This window comes from Rana temporaria, chromosome 1 (assembly GCF_905171775.1).
Source record: "Rana temporaria chromosome 1, aRanTem1.1, whole genome shotgun sequence".
NCBI classification, from domain to species: Eukaryota; Metazoa; Chordata; class Amphibia; order Anura; family Ranidae; genus Rana; species Rana temporaria.
In genome coordinates this window covers 27168894-27189824 of record NC_053489.1, presented here as the reverse complement: position 1 = coordinate 27189824, position 20931 = coordinate 27168894, and the positions used below count along the sequence as shown (strand labels likewise).

The following is a 20931-nucleotide window of genomic DNA, read 5'->3' as shown; positions in this document are numbered from 1 at the left end:
GATCTCGTATTCTTTTTGGGTTACATTCGACACAAACTTGGAACACTTTTGGCCATTGAGGTTCGTATTCTTGCAAGCGTAGCAACGTTTGCACGGAAAAAATCCTTTTGCTTGATAAAAGGTTAATTGGTTTTGTTTTGTTGGGGGATCCGGAACATTTTTTGCTATTAGGTCCCTTAAAGTAGGGGCTCTCCTGTATACTATCTTTGGGATGCTCGGCAGGATCCCTTGTAATTGCCTATCGGCTTGTAGTATCGGCCAGTGCGTTCTAAATATCTTTTCCAACTTTTTGTGCTGGACACTATAATTTAAGATAATGGGTAGCTCCATTCCTACTCCTTTATTTTTGGTCTTATCTTGTATCAAGGATTCCCTCGGTGTATCATATACTTTTGTGATTTGGGTTTGTATAAAATCTTCATCATACCCCTTGTTCACAAATCGCTTACCCAGCATATTGGCTTGTTCTACAAAGACATTCACATCAGAGCAATTTCTCCGGATTCTTATCATTTGCCCTTTGGGGATATTAATCAACCAAGGGTCATAATGACAGCTGTCTGTGGGTATATAGCTGTTTCTTTCTACCGGTTTGAAGTATGTTTTAGTAGTTATTTTTTGAAGTTCAACATTAATTTCCAAATCCAGAAATTTAATCGATTTGTCGCTAATTTCATACGTGAGTTTGATATTCTTCTGGTTCACGTTCAATTTATCCAGGAATTGTGTAAGGGAGGACTCATCGCCTTTCCAAATGATGATACAATCATCAATGTACCTTCTGTACAAAACTAGGTGATGCGGCATATTTGCATAGATAGCCGTCTCTTCCCATTCCGACATATATACATTTGCGACACTTGGCGCGTACTTTGCGCCCATCCCTATTCCATTTAATTGTCGGTAATAGTCTGACTTATACCAGAAATAATTATGCTGAAGGCCGTAGGCCAAGCACCTCAAAACAAACCGTTTCTGTTTCGAAATTAAAGTACCATACTTATTTAATGCCCATTTGGTTTCCCCAATTGCTTCTTCATGATTAATTATAGTGTAAAGTGATGTCACGTCAGCTGTGGCCAACAAATACTTCTCTTGTTCATTTATCACTATATTCTCAAGAATTTGAATAAGGTGCTTTGTGTCTCTTAAATAAGCCCTTGTTAGAGGAACTAAAGGCTGGATAAACTTATCCACATACTCTCCCATTTATAATGGGTCTACCCGGTGGTATGATGGGATCCTTGTGGATCTTTGGTATCGTGTATATAATCGGGACCCTACAGATTTCTGGAATAAGGTATTTTTCTTCTTTTTTATTTAGAATACCTCTTTCTCTTCCTCGATAGATAAGTTCCCAAAGTTCTTCCTTATATTCCCTTGTAGGGTTTCCCCTGAGCTTGATATATGTATTCACGTCACTGAGCTGATTCTCCAGTTCTTCATAATAGTATTTCCTTGATAGTACTACTATGGCTCCCCCTTTGTCTGCCGGCCTAATAATAATTTGTTTATTCTCTTCAAGTTCTTTTATCCCCTTATGAATAGCTTTCGGATCCGGCATTTTTTTGATTTTCAATTTATCCAAATCTCTAAGGACCATTTTATTAAAAACCTCTATATGCTGGTTATTCTTTACTTGGGGATTAAATAGAGATTTATTTCTCAATTGACTGTGTGTCACTCTTCCCAACACATTTCTTCCATCAGGTACAATTTTTTGAGGTTGATTTAACATGTATTTTTTAATATTCAACCTCCTAGTAAATTTTTTAATGTCTACGTAAGCATCAAATTTACTGAGGTTTCTTTTGGGGGCGAACTTGAGACCTTTATCAAGAGTCATGATCTCTGTTTGCGTTAGTTCAACCCCACTAATGTTATATATTCCTTGACCTATTGAACCTTCCTTCGTTTTGGCCTTGTGTCCCCCTCTGCATCCCCTCTTTCGTTTGGGCTTCTGGAGTGGGCTCCTTGTTCGTACCGAGGAGGTGTCCTCTCGTTCCTGCGTTGATCTAAAAAAGAGCGACTATCCTGTTCCTCTCTATAATTTGCCAATGGCTCATAATAATTATGCGTCGGTATCGGACTTCTTCTGGAATCTTGTTGGTAATAATCCCGATGAGAAGGACCGCCCGATGGATAGGCTTGATACTGTCCTCCTTGGTATTGATAGTACTGCGGTGGGTGATGATCTCTTGGATCCCTTCGATCCTGATTATGGTAATTATAGTCCTGATGGTATCCATATGTATAATTCCCCTGATTACTGGATTGATTTTGTGGTGGGTTTGATGGTTTCTGATTAGTTTTGTTTTTCCAGCCAGGTTTTTTAGGGGATTTAGTACGGGGTTTTTGGTTGTTTTTATTATTCCTCCACCAGGGTTTTGGTGTTCTAGGGCCATTTGGTTCCTCCCTAAAAGGTCTGGGTGGATCATTAGCATATTCTCGTTGAGATCTTGCATATTCATCACCCCCATGTCTCGGTCGTTCAGGTGTTCTGTATCTATATTCCCTTGGAGGGGATATAACCCGAACCTCTCTATCAGAAGAGGAAGAGACTGACCCCATTTTCCCATCTTTGAGATTAAGTTGCCACTTAAATATCTGATGGGATCGGTAATCATTCGTGTCCCTCATATATTTCCTCTTTTTGCGTTGTTTGATTTCAGCATCCTTCTGTTCCAAGACTTTATTAAGTTGATTGGTTAGAGTGGTAAATGAAGGAGTATCTTTGTATCCTTCTAAGGAAGTTTTGCAATCTGCTATTAATTTGGTGATATGCGTGATTTTACGTTGTTTTCTTTTTATTAGAAACTGCAAAACTTCCAGACCTTTCTCATTGAAAAATTTGAACCATTCTTCAATGGAGTCTTTATCCAATAGCCCATCATTAATGGGAACATCCCATCTAAGCCTTCTAGGTACTATTCCTTCCTTGACATATTGTTCATGAGTAGTCAGATCCCACCACACACTGACTTTTTTCTCCATGAGATGACCAAATTTCCTAAAATTAGTATCTAGGTCACATGTTTCTGCAGAATTCTGGACTCCAACCTTGTCACACATGTAGTCCCAATTCTTCTCTATACGTGTGCAAAGTTTGTTGTCTGGAGGACCTACGGCCAGGGAACACCGATTTTTCAAAGCTGGGCACCCCTTCCATAGACTCCCATGTTAAATGGTAATTTTTCTGGAGACTTTGGGGACCCGGTACCGGCCAGTCGTAGGTCCCCTGGACCGGGAACTTGGCACATATGTAGCCCCCTTTCTCATTGACTTGCTGATCACAGAGGGAACTCCTCTATAAGTGTGCAAAGTTTGTTGTCTGGGGGACCTACGGCTGGGGAGCACCGATTTTTCAAAGCAGGGCACCCCTTCCATAGACTCCCAAGTTAAACGTCAGTCTAGTTACGGACACAGTGAGGCATGGACACAGTGAGGCATGGACACAGTGAGACATGGGCACAATGAAGCATGGGCACAGTGAAGCATGGACACAGAGAGAGACAGTGAGGCATGGACACAGTGAAGCATGGACACAGTGAGACATGGACACAGTGAGGCATGGACACAGTGAGGCATGGACATAGTGAGGCATGGGTACAGTGAAGCATGGACACAGTGAGGCACAGTAAGGCATGGACACAGTGAAGCATGGACACAGTGAGGCACAGTGAGACATGGACAGTGAGGCATGGACACAGTGAGGCATGGGCACAGTCAGGCATGGGCACAGTGAGACATGGACAAGTGAGGCATGGGCACAGTGAGGCATGGGCACAGTGAGGCACAATGAGGCATGCACATTGACACAGTGAGGCAAAGTGAGGCACAGTGAGGCATGCAGATGCACACCCTAGGCTTATACTGGAGTCAATGGGCCGGATTCAGATACAAGATACGATGGCGTATCTCCTGATACGCCGTCGTATCTCTGAGTGCGGGCCGTCGTATCTATGCGCCTGATTCAGAGAATCAGTTACGCATAGATATCCCTAAGATCCGACTGGTGTAAGTGTCTTACACCGTCGGATCTTAGGCTGCATAATCACGCTGGCCGCTAGGCTTTTTTCGGCGTATAGTTACCCCTGCTATATGAGGCGTAGCTAATGTTAAGTATGGACGTCATTCCCGCGCCGAGTTTTGACATTTTTACGTCGTTTGTGTAAGTCCTTCGTGAATAGGGCTGGACGTCATTTACGTTCACGTCGAATCCAATACGTCCTTGCGGCGTACTTTGGAGCAATGCACACTGGGATATTTCACGAACGGCGCAAAAAAAACTTCAAAAACGCGGGGTCATCCTAAATTTAAATAATACACGCCCACAACATCCCCATTTGAATTAGGCAGGCTTACGCCGCCACACATACGTTACGCCGCCGTAACTAAGGGCACAAGTTCTTTCTGCATACGGAACTTGCGCCCAAAGTTACAGCGGCGTAACGTATCTAAGATACGTTACGCCCGCAGAAAGATGCGCTCATCTTTCTGAATCCGGCCCAATATGTTTTCCCAGTTTTTTTGTGGTAAAATTAGGTGCCTCGGCTTATATTCGGGTCGGCTTATACGCGAGTATATACGGTGTATTGTTTCCAGCACTGCTATAATCCCACCGTCATCTTTGGCAACATATTTAGGCATCTTTGGGCCCCTTCTGCAGTAAAGTCCTATTCATCCCAGCAGTACGGAGGTTAAACTGTCATACAGATCAACAATTGTCCTGCAGCGTTGCTGAGCCTCTTCAACAGCTTGTCCTGATATACGACTCCGTGTCATTCCAAAAAGAGAATCCACAACGGCATACTAAGGGAAGCATGTCTCTCTTCATTCATGTTCACAATAAATTTATAGCGAGTCCCCGAGCAGCAAATACTATGCATTTGTTAAGATGATTTAAGGGCTTCTTGAACTGGCGTAAAAAATGCTTCTTGATAAATGACCTTTTTTTTCCCCATGAAAACAAAGCCAATTAATGGAGTTTACCATCTTCCCTGCCTGTATGTATTTATCAGAGCGAATCCTCCAAGCGGCGGGAAGAATAGTACATAAGCCAGCAGCGGTCACATCTCAACATCTCAATATAGGAGCCGCGTAGAGAATCGGCAAAAGATTGATGCTTTTTTTGGGGGGGTCTGTTGCAGGCGGCGTTTAACCCGTTCATAACCAGGGCTCACTGATGCCTCAACAACCAGACCCTATTTTGCTGCGCAAGTATGTGCCAATTAACTTGAAAATAACTGTGACTATTTTTTATTAGCCAGTTGTGGACATTGGGCATGCTACACGAGGCAAAAAATATATATAATTAAGTACAGAGGATGTACCGTATTTATCGGAGTATAACGCGCACTTTTTTCTCCTTAAAATCATGGGAAAATCGTGGGTGCGCGTTATACGCCGATCCCCGCTGTCTCTGAGCGCCGCCGACAAAGACCGAGCCGAGCCGAGTGTACTGCGCACTCGGCTAGGCTCGGCCACGCTCGGCTACGCCCGCAGCCACGCGAGAGGAGCTGAACACACCAGAAATCTGTCTCTGCACAGCTTGACCGAGGCGCCAAACTCAAACCCGGCAGACGGACACAGACAAGGCTGGACGGACCGCGCGCAAGGCCGCAGACGGACGCCGGACAAGGCTGCCGATGGACGCCAGGCAAGACAGCAGACGGACACTGACAAGGCTGGATGAACCCCGCGCAAGGCCGCAGACGGACGCCGGACAAGGCTGCCGATGGACGCCAGGCAAGACAGCAGACGGACACCGACAAGGCTGGACGGACCCCGCGCAAGGCCGCAGATGGATGCCGGACAAGGCCGCCGATGAACGCCAGGCAAGACAGCAGACGGACACAGACAAGGCTGGACGGACCCCGCGCAAGGCCGCACACGGACGCCGGACAAGGCCGCCGATGGACGCCAGGCAAGACAGCAGATGGACACCGACAAGGCTGGACGGACCCCGCGCAAGGCCGCAGACGGACGCCGGACAAGGCCGCCGATGAACGCCGACAGCAGACGGACACCGACAAGGCTGAGCATCCAAAATTTAATTTTTTTCCTAAACCTCCCTTCTAAGCTTGGGGTGTGCATTATACACCGGCGCGCGGTATACACCGATAAATACGGTACATACCATAACCCATCCTTCTTTACTACTGCTGCATTCCCTGGCAATTCCTGGCTGTCAAAGTGACAGCCTGGAGTTGATGTGTTAACCACTTCAGCCCCGGACGGTTTGGCTGGCCAAAGACCAGAGCACTTTTTAAAAATAGGAAGAAAAAAGTTTAGGCCGTCCAGAATTTCTTCCCTTGCATTGTTACATGCATTGCCAGCACCTGGGGCTTCTAATCTGGAGGAGAGGCTTTTACTTTTGCTTGAACTTCCTGGAGCGGTGATACACCTTTCTTTACCAGAGCACTTTTTTGGGATTCGGCACTGCGTCGCTTTAACTTACAATTGCGCGGTAGTGCGACGTTGCACCCAAATAAAATGAACATTCTTTTTTAACCACTTGCTTACTGGGCACATATACCCCCTTCCTGACCAGAGGACTTTTTGCGATTCGGCACTGCGTCGATTTAACTGACAATTGCGCTGTCGTGCGACGTGGCTCCCAAACAAAATTGACGTCCTTTTTTTCCCACAAATAGAGCTTTCGTTTGGTGGTATTTGATCACCTCTGCGGTTATTATTTTTTGCGCTATAAACAAAAATAGAGCAACAATTTAAAAAAAAAAAACATTTTTTACTTGTTGCTATAATAAATAGCTCAATTAAAAAAAAAAAAAAAAAAAAAATTCTCAGTCTAGGCCGATACGTATTCTACATATTTTTGGTAAAAAAAAAAAAAAATCGCAATAAGCGACTGGTTTGCGCAAAAGTTATAGCGCCTACAAAATAGGGGACAGAATTATTATTATTATTTTTTTTACTAGTAATGGCGGCGATCTGCGATTTTTATCGCTACTGCGACATTATGGCGGACACATCGGACACTTTTGACACCTTTTTGGCACCATTCACATTTATACTGCGATCAGTGCTATAAATATGCACTAATTACTGTATAAATGTGACTGGCATTGAAGGGGTTAACACTAGGGGGTGAGGGAGGGGTTAAATGTGAACCCTGCATAGTGTTACTAACTGTAGGGGGAGGGGGGTGACTGGGGGAGGTGACCGATCTGTGTCCCTATGTACAAGAGACACAGATCGGTCTCCTCTCTCCCTGACAGGACGTGAATCTGTGTGTTTACACACACAGATCCACGTCCTTGTCTCTGTAACCGCCGATCGCGGGAGCCTGGCGGACATCGCGGCCGCCAGGCACGCGCATCGGAATCCCAGTGATGCGGCGGGAAGGGGACTAATACCTTTCTGGGTTTTTTTTTTTGCGGGTTGGATTGGAGTTAGACATAGAGGAGAATGTGAATGGAGGGTCCGATTGGGTCCTAAGGCTGCTTTCACACTGATGCACCACATGCACCTGTGCCTTTCCTGCAGGTTAGCTGCACTGTGCCATAGACTTCTATTATATCCTTCAGGTGTGGTGAAATTTCTGAAAGCGCACCAAACCCACAGGTAATAACAGAAGTCTATAGCTAACTGCACTGATTTCAGTTATAAACATAACTTTTAATAACAATCTTCCATTCAGTTTTTCCCGCCTGTTGCTGTCCTAGGCAGAGTGCATTTGGTATTGATTGTGACAGGAGCTGGCGCTATACAGGAAACATCAGCTTATGTGGCTCTGCTCTGCATCTGCTTGCTTTCTCTACCGCAGGCTTCATTCACAACACTGATGCTCTGGGGTGACGGGTCAGCAACCTGTGATCTGGGCTTGACAAACCACCATTCCAGTGCAGGAGGTCGCGGGCCACATCAGAGGGCTCCGCGGGCCATATGTGGCCCTCGGGCCACTGGTTGGGCACCCATGGGGTAGAGGAACTTGCCTGGCCTGCACTGAGTCCTGACCTCAATGGAACCCCTTTGGGATGAATTAGAGCGGATACTGCGAGCCAGGCCTTCTTGTCCAACATCAGTGCCTGACCTCACAAATGCTCTTCTGTCAAACATTTCCATAGACACACTCCTAAACCTTGTGGAGCCTTCCCAGAATAGGTGAAGCTGTTATAGCTGTAAAGGGCGGGGCCAACTCAATATTGAACCCTACAGACTAAGACTGGGGTGACATTAGAGTTCATGTGCGTGTAAAGGCCGGCGTCCCAATACCTTTGGCGTCTGTTGTGTGTTTATATATATATATATATATATATATATATATATATATATTAGGGCTGTTACTGGTTAAACTTTTCGTGTTCGATTAATCGATTATTTTTTTTAATCGATTAATCAACTAATTTCGATTCATTATAACACACATACAGATCCAACTACTTTTAGCTGATCTCCTTGCAGGCTGATTCCCAGTGCAGCTACAAACCACTGAAAAAAAATGGATAGCAGGATACACAAAACACACAAAGGCAGCGCTCGATGGGAATAGCATTACAACTTTTATAGTCTTCAAGTAGGTAACCAAATAAATATTGCACTGGAGATAAAATCGGTGTAGCTACATAAACTGTAAAAATGGTGCGAGTAATACCAAACGGGAGCAAAAGCAGTCATAAAAACATGTAGCCAAGTATGATACTGGTATAAAAATGTGTACAACGATACCACTGCTGAATGCAGATGAGGAGAGGTTAACATCAGTCCGTCGGCATGTAGATGTCCCGTGAAGGGAACTATCACAACTCCCAGTGGATGGTTGTAGAATCCCAGGTTGATAGAGGGAAGTGATAGAGGGAAGTGTAACAGCCCTTGTGTGTGGCAGATAGTAAGGTCCCGCCGGCATGCAGATATGAGGGCACAGCAAAGGAGCCCTTCAGATGGACACGGCAAGCCCCGCCGGTGTCTGTGACGTCACCGGATCTCCGACGGAACTCCCTGAAGACCCGGAAGCCGGCGGAGAGGTGAGTACCGATCAAAATAATCTTGATCGATTAAAAAAATTAACGATTAATCGAGGAATTAATAGTTAATTTCCACAGCCCTAATATATATATATATATATATATATATATATATATATATATATATATATATATATATATATATATAGTGTGTGTATGTATATATATATATATATATATATATATATATATATATATATGTATATACAGTGAGGAAAATAAGTATTTGAACACCCTGCTATTTTGCAAGTTCTCCCACTTGGAAATCATGGAGGGGTCTGAAATTGTCATCGTAGGTGCATGTCCACTGTGAGAGACATAATCAAAAAAAAAAATTCCAGAAATCACAATGTATGATTTTTTTAACTATTTATTTGTATGATACAGCTGCAAATAAGTATTTGAACACCTGAGAAAATCAATGTTAATATTTGGTACAGTAGCCTTTGTTTGCAATTACAGAAGTCAAACGTTTCTTGTAGTTTTTCACCAGGTTTGCACACACTGGAGGAGGGATTTTGGCCCACTCCTCCACACAGATCTTCTCTACATCAGTCAGGTTTCTGGGCTGTCGCTGAGAAACACGGAGTTTGAGCTCCCTCCAAAGATTCTCTATTGGGTTTAGGTCTGGAGACTGGCTAGGCCACGCCAGAACCTTGATATGCTTCTTACAGAGCCACTCCTTGGTTATCCTGGCTGTGTGCTTCGGGTCATTGTCATGTTGGAAGACCCAGCCTCGACCCTTCTTCAAAGCTCTAACTCAGGGAAGGAGGTTGTTGCCCAAAATCTCGCAATACATGGCCACGGTCATCCTCTCCTTAATACAGTGCAGTCACCCTGTCCCATGTGCAGAAAAACACCCCCAAAGCATGATGCTACCACCCCCATGCTTCACAATAGGGATGGTGTTCTTGGGATGGTACTCATCATTCTTCTTCCTCCAAACACGGTTAGTGGAATTATGACCAAAAAGTTCTATTTTGGTCTCATCTGACCACATGACTTTCTCCCATGACTCCTCTGGATCATCCAAATGGTCATTGGCAAACTTAAGACGGGCCTTGACATGTGCTGGTTTAAGCAGGGGAACCTTCCGTGCCATGCATGATTTCAAACCATGACGTCTTAGTGTATTACCAACAGTAACCTTGGAAACGGTGGTCCCAGCTCTTTTCAGGTCATTGACCAGCTCCTCCCGTGTAGTCCTGGGCTGATTTCTCACCTTTCTTAGGATCATTGAGACCCCACGAGGTGAGATTTTGCATGGAGCCCCAGTCCGAGGGAGATTGACAGTCATGTTTAGCTTCTTCCATTTTCTAATGATTGCTCCAACAGTGGACCTTTTTTCACCAAGCTGCTTGGCAATTTCCCCGTAGCCCTTTCCAGCCTTGTGGAGGTGTACAATTTTGTCTCTAGTGTCTTTGGACAGCTCTTTGGTCTTGGCCATGTTAGTAGTTGGAGTCTTACTGATTGTATGGGGTGGACAGGTGTCTTTATGCAGCTAATGACCTCAAACAGGTGCATCTAATTTAGGATAATAAATGGAGTGGACATTTTAAAGGCAGACTAACAGGTCTTTGAGGGTCAGAATTCTAGCTGATAGACAGGTGTTCAAATACTTATTTGCAGCTGTATCATACAAATAAATAGTTAAAAAATCATAAATTGTGATTTCTGGATTTTTTTTTTTTGATTATCTCTCTCACAGTGGACATGCACCTACGATGACAATTTCAGACCCCTCCATTATTTCCAAGTGGGAGAACTTGCAAAATAGCAGGGTGTTCAAATACTTATTTTCCTCACTGTATATATAAAATATAATAAATATATATAATAATATAATTAAACATCTAATATAATGAATTAGTAGAAAAGATAAGATCATTGATCATTATTATTATTTATAATAATAAAAATTGTATTCATTATTTTATTCATTATACTATTTTTATTAAAATAGTATAATGAATAAAATAATGAATACAATTTTCCTTATTATACTACCGGTATATTTATAAAAAAATATTATTAATAATAATAATAATAATAATAATAATAAATACATATAGTAAATCATGAATAATAGTATAATAATAAATTATTCATTGAATAATTAGAACTGAAGAAGTATCTTGGATAAACTACAAAACATTTTCAGGTGCGGTGGGACTGCATTGGGTGGTTACTCCAGCACAGTCCCACCGCAAGACAAAGTAAAATGACTCGTCTTCTAGGTGCACGGTGCGCACCATGGCGTTGGCATGCACTGAAAAAAAGTACAGCCAGACGCATCAGTGCAGCGCAGCGTGAGTCAATCCACCTCCTTGCACAGTGCGGTAGTCAATAGAACCTACTGAAAAATTACAATAAATGTAATAAAAAAAAAAAAAGAGAGAACAGCGCCATGCACCTGAATCACCGCATTGGCACTGCAGTTATACAGTCGGATCGCACTGCCCATCAGCCACTGACCACTAGAGGAAACATTTACAACACACACACACAAAAAGGTAACAGCAAACAAGTAAAAAAAAAAAAATGAAAGCCAAGTAACTTTTTTAGTTAGACACCTAGATATCCCGGCAGTATTTGGATCTACCGTGTTTCCCCGAAAATAAGACCGGGTCTTATATTAATTTTGGCTACAAAAATCACACTAGGGCTTATTTTCAGGGGGTGTCTTATTTCTTTACGGTATGTACAATAATCTACATTTATTCAAATACAGTCATGATGATCTTAGAGTGGTTGTAACCCCAAAAAGAAAAAAAAATATCCTGATCCTTTAAAGCATGATAGCCAGCACAGTGACCCGCCGTAGCTCTTCTCCACTCTGAGCACTGCAGAGGAAGGGACCACTGACGTTGGAGAGGAGAAGATCTCCAGCCGGTCACGTGAGCGCCCAGCGGCACTATAAGTAAGGTATTTTCCAAAACAAAGTTACAAAAAGGAGACACACTGCACATTATATAATCTTTTTACAAAACGGATTATGTTTTTACAACGACTTTAACTAGGGTTTATTTTCGGGGTAGGGCTTATATTGCAGCCATCCCCAAAAATAACGCTAGGTCTTATTTTCGGGTTAGGGCTTATTTTCGGGGAAACAGGGTATATTTCTAGGCGATATAGGTAAGCAGCATCGCCTTGGCAACAGAGATGCGCATGCGTAATGTGAATAAAATGCAATGTTATATATATATGATATACAAATTTCTAATTAACAGACTTAATATTATATGTATATGTTTCTGTTTTCTTGATAGAAGGCTTATACCTCTTAATCAGATAGCATCCCCTGAAGAAGCCCGATATATGGGCGAAACATGTTGGGAAGTCTATCTTGTAGTGCTCTTTCGATAAAACTGTATTAAACGGTACCTGCCAACTGTTGTGTTTTAATATATATTTTGCCTTTCAAAATAAAAAATATTTTAGACATTATATTTGATATTATCGTAACTTACTTTTTTTTTTTTAAAGCCCATGGCGTGTGAAACACACCCAAAAACTCCACCCGGTGCCAAAAAAAGTGCACACGCATAAAGAGTGACACAAAACGTGCAACGGGTGTTACACTGTCCTCCACTAGGAAGGACCTTACCCTGATCCCCCGGGGCGTTAGGCTCCAGATGGGGACTGAGGTACTTCACATGGTCCATTTGGTCGAAACCAGATGGACCCTTTTCTCTGGAGGGTCTGCCGAAACAGAACCCACCCAAGTACTAGGTGGGGCTCCCCCCGAAGGGAGACCCCATGAGAGAGGGCGAACTAAGCCAGAAGGCCATGTCCACCCTCTCCCAAGACGTTCAGGGCAGGCCCGAGGACCTACACCCTACTAATCACACTTCGAAAAAACGTGTAACAACCAACAAAAAAAAGACATATAAGTGACAAACACGGGGGTTAAATAAAAATAAATTGAGGAGAAGTGAAGAAAGTGACCATCGTGCAATACGATGGCCGGCCCTTCGGCCAGGAATCAAAAATTCCTCTGGTCCAAGCCAAAAGCCTTGTGGTGTGAAAAAAGTGTGTATGGTGACGTGACCAAGGTGCCAATACTCAAAGTGCCCCTCAACACTTGTGCAAGTATGGCACCCCTGGACTGCCACTCCAGGGCCACAATCACCACAGGCTTTTCTCTCAACCCTGACCAACAGCCCAGACCATACAGCACCCACCCCAGCCAGGAAGGTATGGAGCTCTGAGAGATTGGGGAGAGCCCGTGCCAGAAGGCTCAACCACTACTCCGATCACTCCTGCGTAATTTACATTCGGGAAATACTAGCCGCTCCCCCGGGGGGAAGGGGGAGCCGGTGTTCTCTCCCGAAAAACTGTCTGGAGCAAGCACCACACAAATCTAAACCAGAAGGCCAGGGACCCGACCCTTCAGCTTCACCCAATGGTTCTCCATCCTCATCAGGAGGCTACTGCTATTACGCCGACAGGCTTTGCATATGCCACCGCCATCCCTTTCTACCTCGTCGTGTACTAGGGAAGGTTAGCCTAGCGCCACCTCTTGGCAACTGATAAGAACAGATACTACACTTGATCTTAGCCAAAAGGCCTGAGAAGCGATATTATCGTAACTTACTCTGCACCTGAAAAATCCCAATTCTTTTCCTCTTCATCTAACTTTTTCGGTAATGACTCCAAATGTCTTCTAACGGAAAATACATTACGGTTTCCCGTTAATGCATTTCCTACAACCAAAGATAAGCTGACCTGAACAGCTAACGAGGATCTACAAGGAAAGGTGTTCCGGTAAATAAGGGGGGAATCTGCAGACTCAGATGTGACACTTTTGTTTTTGCAACATTTTTCTCTTTTTCCTCCCGAACATGAAATTCCATTCCAAAGTGTTAAATGAAAGTGTGTTCCTGTTTATGTTAATTTTATGTTAATTCTTCCCTTTGTGCATTTGTCAGTCTAATTGTTTTAAGGACGTGTTTGTTCCAAATTCCCCGTTAATGCACCCTCAATGGATGAGACGGACCCCCAGCGCCATCAATAAACAGGTGACAAATTATTCCATAAATGTAAGTAAAGAGACACAGACATAAATTGTGCTGTAATTATAAACAGGTGCGAAGCTAATTGTCACATTTGTACAAAGTTCCGGTTGACATTCCTAATGTACAGCGAGGGGAAATGTTTCTCTCCCTTTTATTAGAGAGAAACACATTGGGCTAGATTCAGGTACCTGCGCTGCGGCGTAACGTATCTCGTTTACGTTACACCACCGCAAGTTTTCAGCGCAAGTGCTTGATTCACAAAGCACTTGCCTGTAAACTTGCGGCGGTGTAACGTAAATGCGTTCGGCGCAAGCCCGCCTAATTCAAATGGGGCGTGTACCATTTAAATTAGGCGCGTTCCCACGCCGAACGTTCTGCGCATGCTCCGTTAGGAAATTTCCCGCCGTGCTTTGCGCGAAATTACGGCGGCCCGACGTGTTTTTTTGAACGGCGACGTGCGTTACGTCCTTTCGTATTCCCGGACGTCTTACGCAAAAAAAAAAATTGAAATTTGACGCGGGAACGACGCCCATACTTTAACATGGCTGGTCTAAATCTAAGCCATGAAATAGCAGCCGTAAGTTTGCGACGGGAAAAGCCGACTAACGACGACGTAAGAGAATGCGACGAACGCGCATACCTTCGTGGATCGCCGTAAACAGCTCATTTGCATACCCGGCGCGGAAAACGACGCAAACTCCACCCAGCGGGCGCCGGAGTATTACACCTACGATCCGAAGGCGTACAAAGCCGTTCGCCTGTCGGACCGAAGCCTAAAGCCGTCGTAACTTGTTTTGAGGATTCAAAACAACGCTACGACGCAGCAAATTTGAAAATACGCCAGCGTATCAGTAGATACGCCGGCGTATTACAACTGTGAATCTGGCCCATTGTAACAATAACTGGAGTTAGGTCTTATAAACAGGACGGGGCTCCCAGCATGCATTTCTACCAGTGGCGGCTGGTGCTCCAATTTTTTTTGGGGGGTGGGTGCAAACAAACGAAAAAAAAACCCATCAATTGCCGTCACTGTGCCCATCAATTGCCGCCACTGTGCCCATTAAACGCAGCCACTGTGCCCATCAAATGCAGCCACTGTGCCATAAAATTGTCGCCACTGTGCCATGCCATCAAACGCAGCCACTGTGCCATGTCATCAAACGCATCCACTGTGCCCATCAATTGTCGCCACTGTGCCATGCCATCAAACGCAGCCACTGTGCCATTAATTGTCGCCACTGTGCCATGCCATTGTTGCCTTTGTGCCCATCAATTGTCGCCACTGTGCCATGCCAAATGCAGCCACTGTGCCATCAATTGTCGCCACTGTGCCATTAATTGTCGCCACTGTGCCATGCCATTGTTGCCTCTGTGCCCATCAATTGTCGCCACTGTGCCATGCCAAATGCAGCCACTGTGCCATCAATTGTCGCCACTGTGCCATGCCAAACGCAGCCACGTGTGCCATGCCATTGTCGCCACTGTGCCCATCAACTGTCACCACTGTACCATGCCAAACGCAGCCACTGTGCCATGCCATTGTTTCCACATCAATTGCCGCCACTGTGCCCATCAATTGCCGCCACTGTGCCCATTAAACGCAGCCACTGTGCCCATCATGTGCAGCCACTGTGCCATAAAATTGTCGCCACTGTGCTATGCCATCAAACGCAGCCACTGTGCCATGCCATCAAACGCAGCCACTGTGCCCATTAATTGTCGCCACTGTGCCATGCCATCAAACGCAGCCACTGTGCCATTAATTGTCGCCACTGTGCCATGGCATTGTTGCCTCTGTGCCCATCAATTGTCGTCACTGTGCCATGCCAAATGCAGCCACTGTGCCATGCCAAACGCAGCCACGTGTGCCATGCCATTGTCGCCACTGTGCCCATCAACTGTCACCGATGTGCCATGCCAAACGCAGCCACTGTGCCATGCCATTGTTGCCACTGTGCCCATCAATTGCCGCCAGTTTGCCCTTAAAATGCTGCCAGATTGACACCCCCCCCCCCCCCCCCCGCCTGGCACTTACCTTTCTCGGTCAGCCATCCTCGGATCCTCCTCCATGATCCCTCGATGTAGTCCCGCCCTCGATGTCGCTTAAGCCAACCAGATCCAGTGAACCTGATTGGCTCAGATGCGTGTCAGTGTTAACCAGGGAACGCACACCCCATGCGTCCCCCGGTAAGCTATTTGGAAGCCGATTACAGCCCCCGCTGGCTCTGATAGACACTTCCATAGCCAACCAGCTTCCGTTATTCAGATGGCCGGCGCTCACCAAGGGGCCGGCCATCTGAATAGTGGGCGGCAGCGGCGACTGTACATAGATTCATGCAATGCACGAATCTATGGATGCGCCGGCATATCTTTTTTCTGTATTCAGAAAGCAAGATACGCCGGAATTTTTCTAAGATACGACCGACGTAAGTCTCTTATGCCGTCGTATCTTAGGGTGCATATTTACGCTGGCCGCTAGGTGGCGCTTCTGTTGATTTCGGCGTAGAATATGCAAATGAGCTAGATACGCCAATTCAGAAACGTACGTGCGCCCGGCGGATTTTTTTACGTTGTTTACGTTAGGCTTTTTCCGGCCTAAGGTTACCCCTGCTATATGAGGAGTATGCAATGTTAAAGTGGAGGTTCACCCTCAAAAAAAATTCTGACATCACACGGAGTCGAGCCATCCTACCGACAGAATGCCAGTGTTTTTTTTTTCCTCAGCACATACCTCGTTATCAGGATTTTCACCTCACGGCAATCCCGCGGGAGTGGGCGTTCCCAAGCACTGCCTGTGATTGACAGGCTTCCGAACGGCGCATACTGCACGTCACAGTTTGCCGACAGAACCCGAATGTCGGTGCGGCTCTATACGGCGCCTGCGCACCGACGTTCGGGTTCTGTCGGCAACCTGTGACGCGCAGTATGCGCCGTTCGGAAGCCTGTCAATCACAGGCAGTGCTTGGGAATGCCCACTCCCGCGGGATTGCCGTGAGGTGAAAATCCTGATAACGAGGTATGTGCTGAGAAAAAAAAAAAAACTGTCGGTAGGATGGCTCGACTCCGTGTGATGTCAATAATTTTTTTAAAGGGTGAACCTCCACTTTAAGTATGGACGTCGGGACAGCGTCGAATTTTGCGTCGTTTGCGTAAGTCGTTCGCGAATAGGGCTTTGCGTAAATTACGTTCACGTCGAAAGCATTGACTATTTGCGACGTGATTAGGAGCATGCGCACTGGGATACGTTCACGGACGGCGCATACGCGCGTTCGTTAGAGACGTCATTTACGTGGGGTCATGTTTTATTTCCATAAAAAAAGCCCACCTCTTCACAATTTGAAATCGGCACGTGCTTTCGCCGGCAGATTTACGCTACGCCGCCGTAACTTAGGGCGCAGGTTCTTTGTGAATCCAGCCCCAGCCTCACTAAGTTACGGCGGCGTACTACGCCCGCACAAAGTTACGGCGGGCTATCTGAATCTAGCCCAATATGTACAAGACCAGAGGCGTAACTAGAATCTTCATGGCCCTAGTGCAAGAAACCAAGAAGTGTCCCCCTGACCTCCAGCCGGGGGCCCCTTTCTCCTGTCACGGGACCCTATGTTATGTTCCTACAGCAGACCCCCTTCCTGTCTCCCCCCCCCCCCCCCCATGGTGGCAGGTCGCTAGGGTCCAGTTGAAAATGTGAACGACCTTCGAGACCCTGGTAGCTTCACCACTGTACAAGACCATGCCCGAAGTTAACTTGCTGTACCAAAAACACGGGAGCAGCCATTGCTGTCTTATTTTCAGTTTCCAGAAAATGATGATTGCATACAGTAATAATACATTAGTACCGTTCACACATATAAAAACCTACAAATGATTCTATAGATTCCTTTAAAAGATATAATAATGATTCTCTGAAATGTTTAGGTCGAAGTGTTCTCCAGCTAATAGCGATAATGCAGCTACCGGTGAATTATAGGCGCTAACAACCCTCTTAAGACAAACAAGATCTGACAATAACATCATTAACGGCTGACAGCGAAATATTAACTTGGAAACTTTTAAAGCTGAAGAATTGTTTGCGTGATTTATATCTGACAATAAGGAACATTATGTGTGTTTAGGATACAATGTGTCTGTACATCTGACAGCCTGATTATCATTTCCCTTGTCACACGCTGTGTCACAGATTGGGTCTCACTGTCCAAATTATATTCTGCGATCAACGGCAATTGCTAAATTTAATAGACGGGAAAAAATTACAAAATTAAAATGGCATTTTTATGGGCCACGTTATAGAAAAGATCTGTTTGTAGAGGTCCCGTATGTGCTCCTTCCATAGAATGGAGGTTCTCATATCATGTTTTTTTTTTTTACCCCTTTACGATGTTGTATGTTTACCAGCTGCCTTGCAGAATGCGCGGTTTATCTTAACTCTTTGACGACCTAGGACGCGTCATGGTGATCAATGGGTTCAAAGAAGCTAATTGCTACAAGAACCAGCTGTGGGGTCATATTAGGCTGGGGCGGGTCTAGGACCAAGCTGTGATGCTTAACTCCCTCAGGCCTCGTACACACGACGGGACATGTCCGATGAAAACGGTCCGCGGACCGTTTTCATCGGACATGTCCGCTGGCGGATTTTGGTCTGATGGCTGTACACACCATCAGACCAAATTTCCCGCGGACAGCGAAAGCGGTGACGATTACGCGGCGACGTGCGCGGCCCTGGAAGGTCAATGCTTCCACGCATGCGACGAATCACTTCGACGCATGCGAGGGCTTTCGGCCGAGCGGACATGTCCGGTGAGTCGTACAGACGACCGATCATGTCCGAAGAACAGGCTTCCAGCGGACATGTTTCTTAGCATGCTAAGAAACATTTGTCCGCTGGAAACCTGTCCGATCCGCCGGAAAATTGTCCGGTCGGACGTACAGACGACCGAACATGTCCGCGGAAACTGGTCCGACGGACCAGTTTCAGCAGACATGTTCGGTCGTGTGTACGAGGCCTCAGAGAAAAGCGAGGTCCAAATTTCACTTGGATTTTTGTCCTAATTGATTTGTCCGGTCACAGTGCTGGGACCCTTACTTTTCAATATATTTATAAATGATATTGGGTCTGAGATCAAAAGTAACATTTCTGTCTTTGCAGATGACACCAAGCTATGCAGTGGAATAACGTCCTTGCAGGATGTCTCCAATTTACAAGCCGACCTCAATGCTCTGTCTAATTGGGCGACTGAGTGGCAGATGAGGTTTAATGTAGATAAATGTAAAGTTATGCACTTAGGGAATAAGAATATGCTCCATACATGCTAGGGGGAGTACAACTGGGGGGATCTGTAGTGGAGAAGGATCTGGGGGTCTTGGTAGATCATAAGCTCAATAATGGCATGCAATGCCAAGCTGCGGTTTCCAAAGCGAGCAAAGTCCTTTCTTGTAATAAGAGAGGTATGGACTCCAGAGAGAGAGATATAATTTTGCCCCTGTACAATTTATTACTAAGACCTCATCTGGAATATGCAGTTCAGTTTTGGGCCCCAGTTCTCAAAAAGGATATCGGAGAACTGGAGAAAGTGCAGAGAAGGGCAACCAAACTGATAAGAGGCATGGAGGAGCTCAGCAATGAGGAAAGATTAGAGGAACTGAATTTATTCACTCTTGAGAAGAGGAGAATTAGGGGGGATATGATCAACATGTACAAATATATAAGAGGTCCATACAGTGGACTTGGTGTTGAGTTATTCACTTTACGGTCAACACTGAGGACAAGGGGGCACTCTTTACGTCTAGAGGAAAAGAGATTTCACCTCCAAATACGGAAAGGTTTCTTCACAGTAAGAGCTGTGAAAATGTGGAACAGACTCCCTCCAGAGGTGGTTCTGGCCAGCTCAGTAGATTGCTTTAAGAAAGGCCTGGATACTTTCCTAAATGTACAGAATATAACTGAGTACTAAGATTTGTAGGTAAAGTTCATCCAGGGTGAATCGGATTGCCTCTCGGGGGATCAGGAAGGATTTTTTTCCCCTGCTGTAGCAAATTGGATCTCATGCTCTGCTGGGGTTTTTTGCCTTCCTCTGGATCAACTGTGGGTATGGAGTTGGGTGTATGGGATTGTACTGTGTTTTTTATTTTGTTAGTTTATTTTTTGTGGTTGAACTGGATGGACTTGTGTCTTTTTTCAACCTGACTAACTATGTAACTATGTAACCCATAGCATACACACAGTCAAAATTTTCTGCAAACTTTTCTAAAACTTCCCCATCATCACGTGTTTTTTCTGCTCTTTTCTGCTCTTTACTGCCACCCTTTGGTTAACTTCTGCTATTGTTGGTTGATTTTAACATTGGTTCTGAGCATGCGTATTTGCACTTTGTACAAAAGTTGGTTGGATTGCTGTACACACGGTCACACAAGGCACCATCGGACTTTTGTTGCCGAAAAGTTGGTCCGTTCGCAGACCCAACTTTTTGTCGGATGAAACCAGAAAAAGTTGGTCCGATTGAGCGTACACACGATCAGACAAATTAGAAAAGTTGCAGATTTTGAAGTTGGTTGGCCAAAAGTCCGACCGTGTGTATGGGGCTTTAGGCCTCGTACACACGATAGGTTAACCAGAGGACAACGGTCTGATGGACCGTTTACATCGGTCAAAACCGATTGTGTGTGGGCCCCATAGGTTATTTAACCATTGGTTAAAAAAAAGCCAATTTGCTTTAAAATGAACCAATGGATTCCTAACCGATAGGTCAAAACCGATCGTTAGTAGGCACAACCATCGGTTAAAAATCCACGCATGCTCAGAATCAAGTCCACGCATGCTTGGAAGCATTAAACTTCGTTTTTTTCAGCACGTCGTTGTGTTTTACGTCACCGCGTTCTGACACGATCGTTTTTTTAACCGATGGTGTGTAGGCGCGATGGACCATCAGTCA

The 20931-nt window shown here is 45.1% G+C and overlaps 1 pseudogene; it reads right to left on the bottom strand.

Annotated features, from left to right (window-relative positions):
- Positions 1-13486: 13486 nt before the first annotated feature.
- On the bottom strand, positions 13487-13569 carry LOC120925232 (annotated as a pseudogene).
- Positions 13570-20931: the final 7362 nt, after the last annotated feature.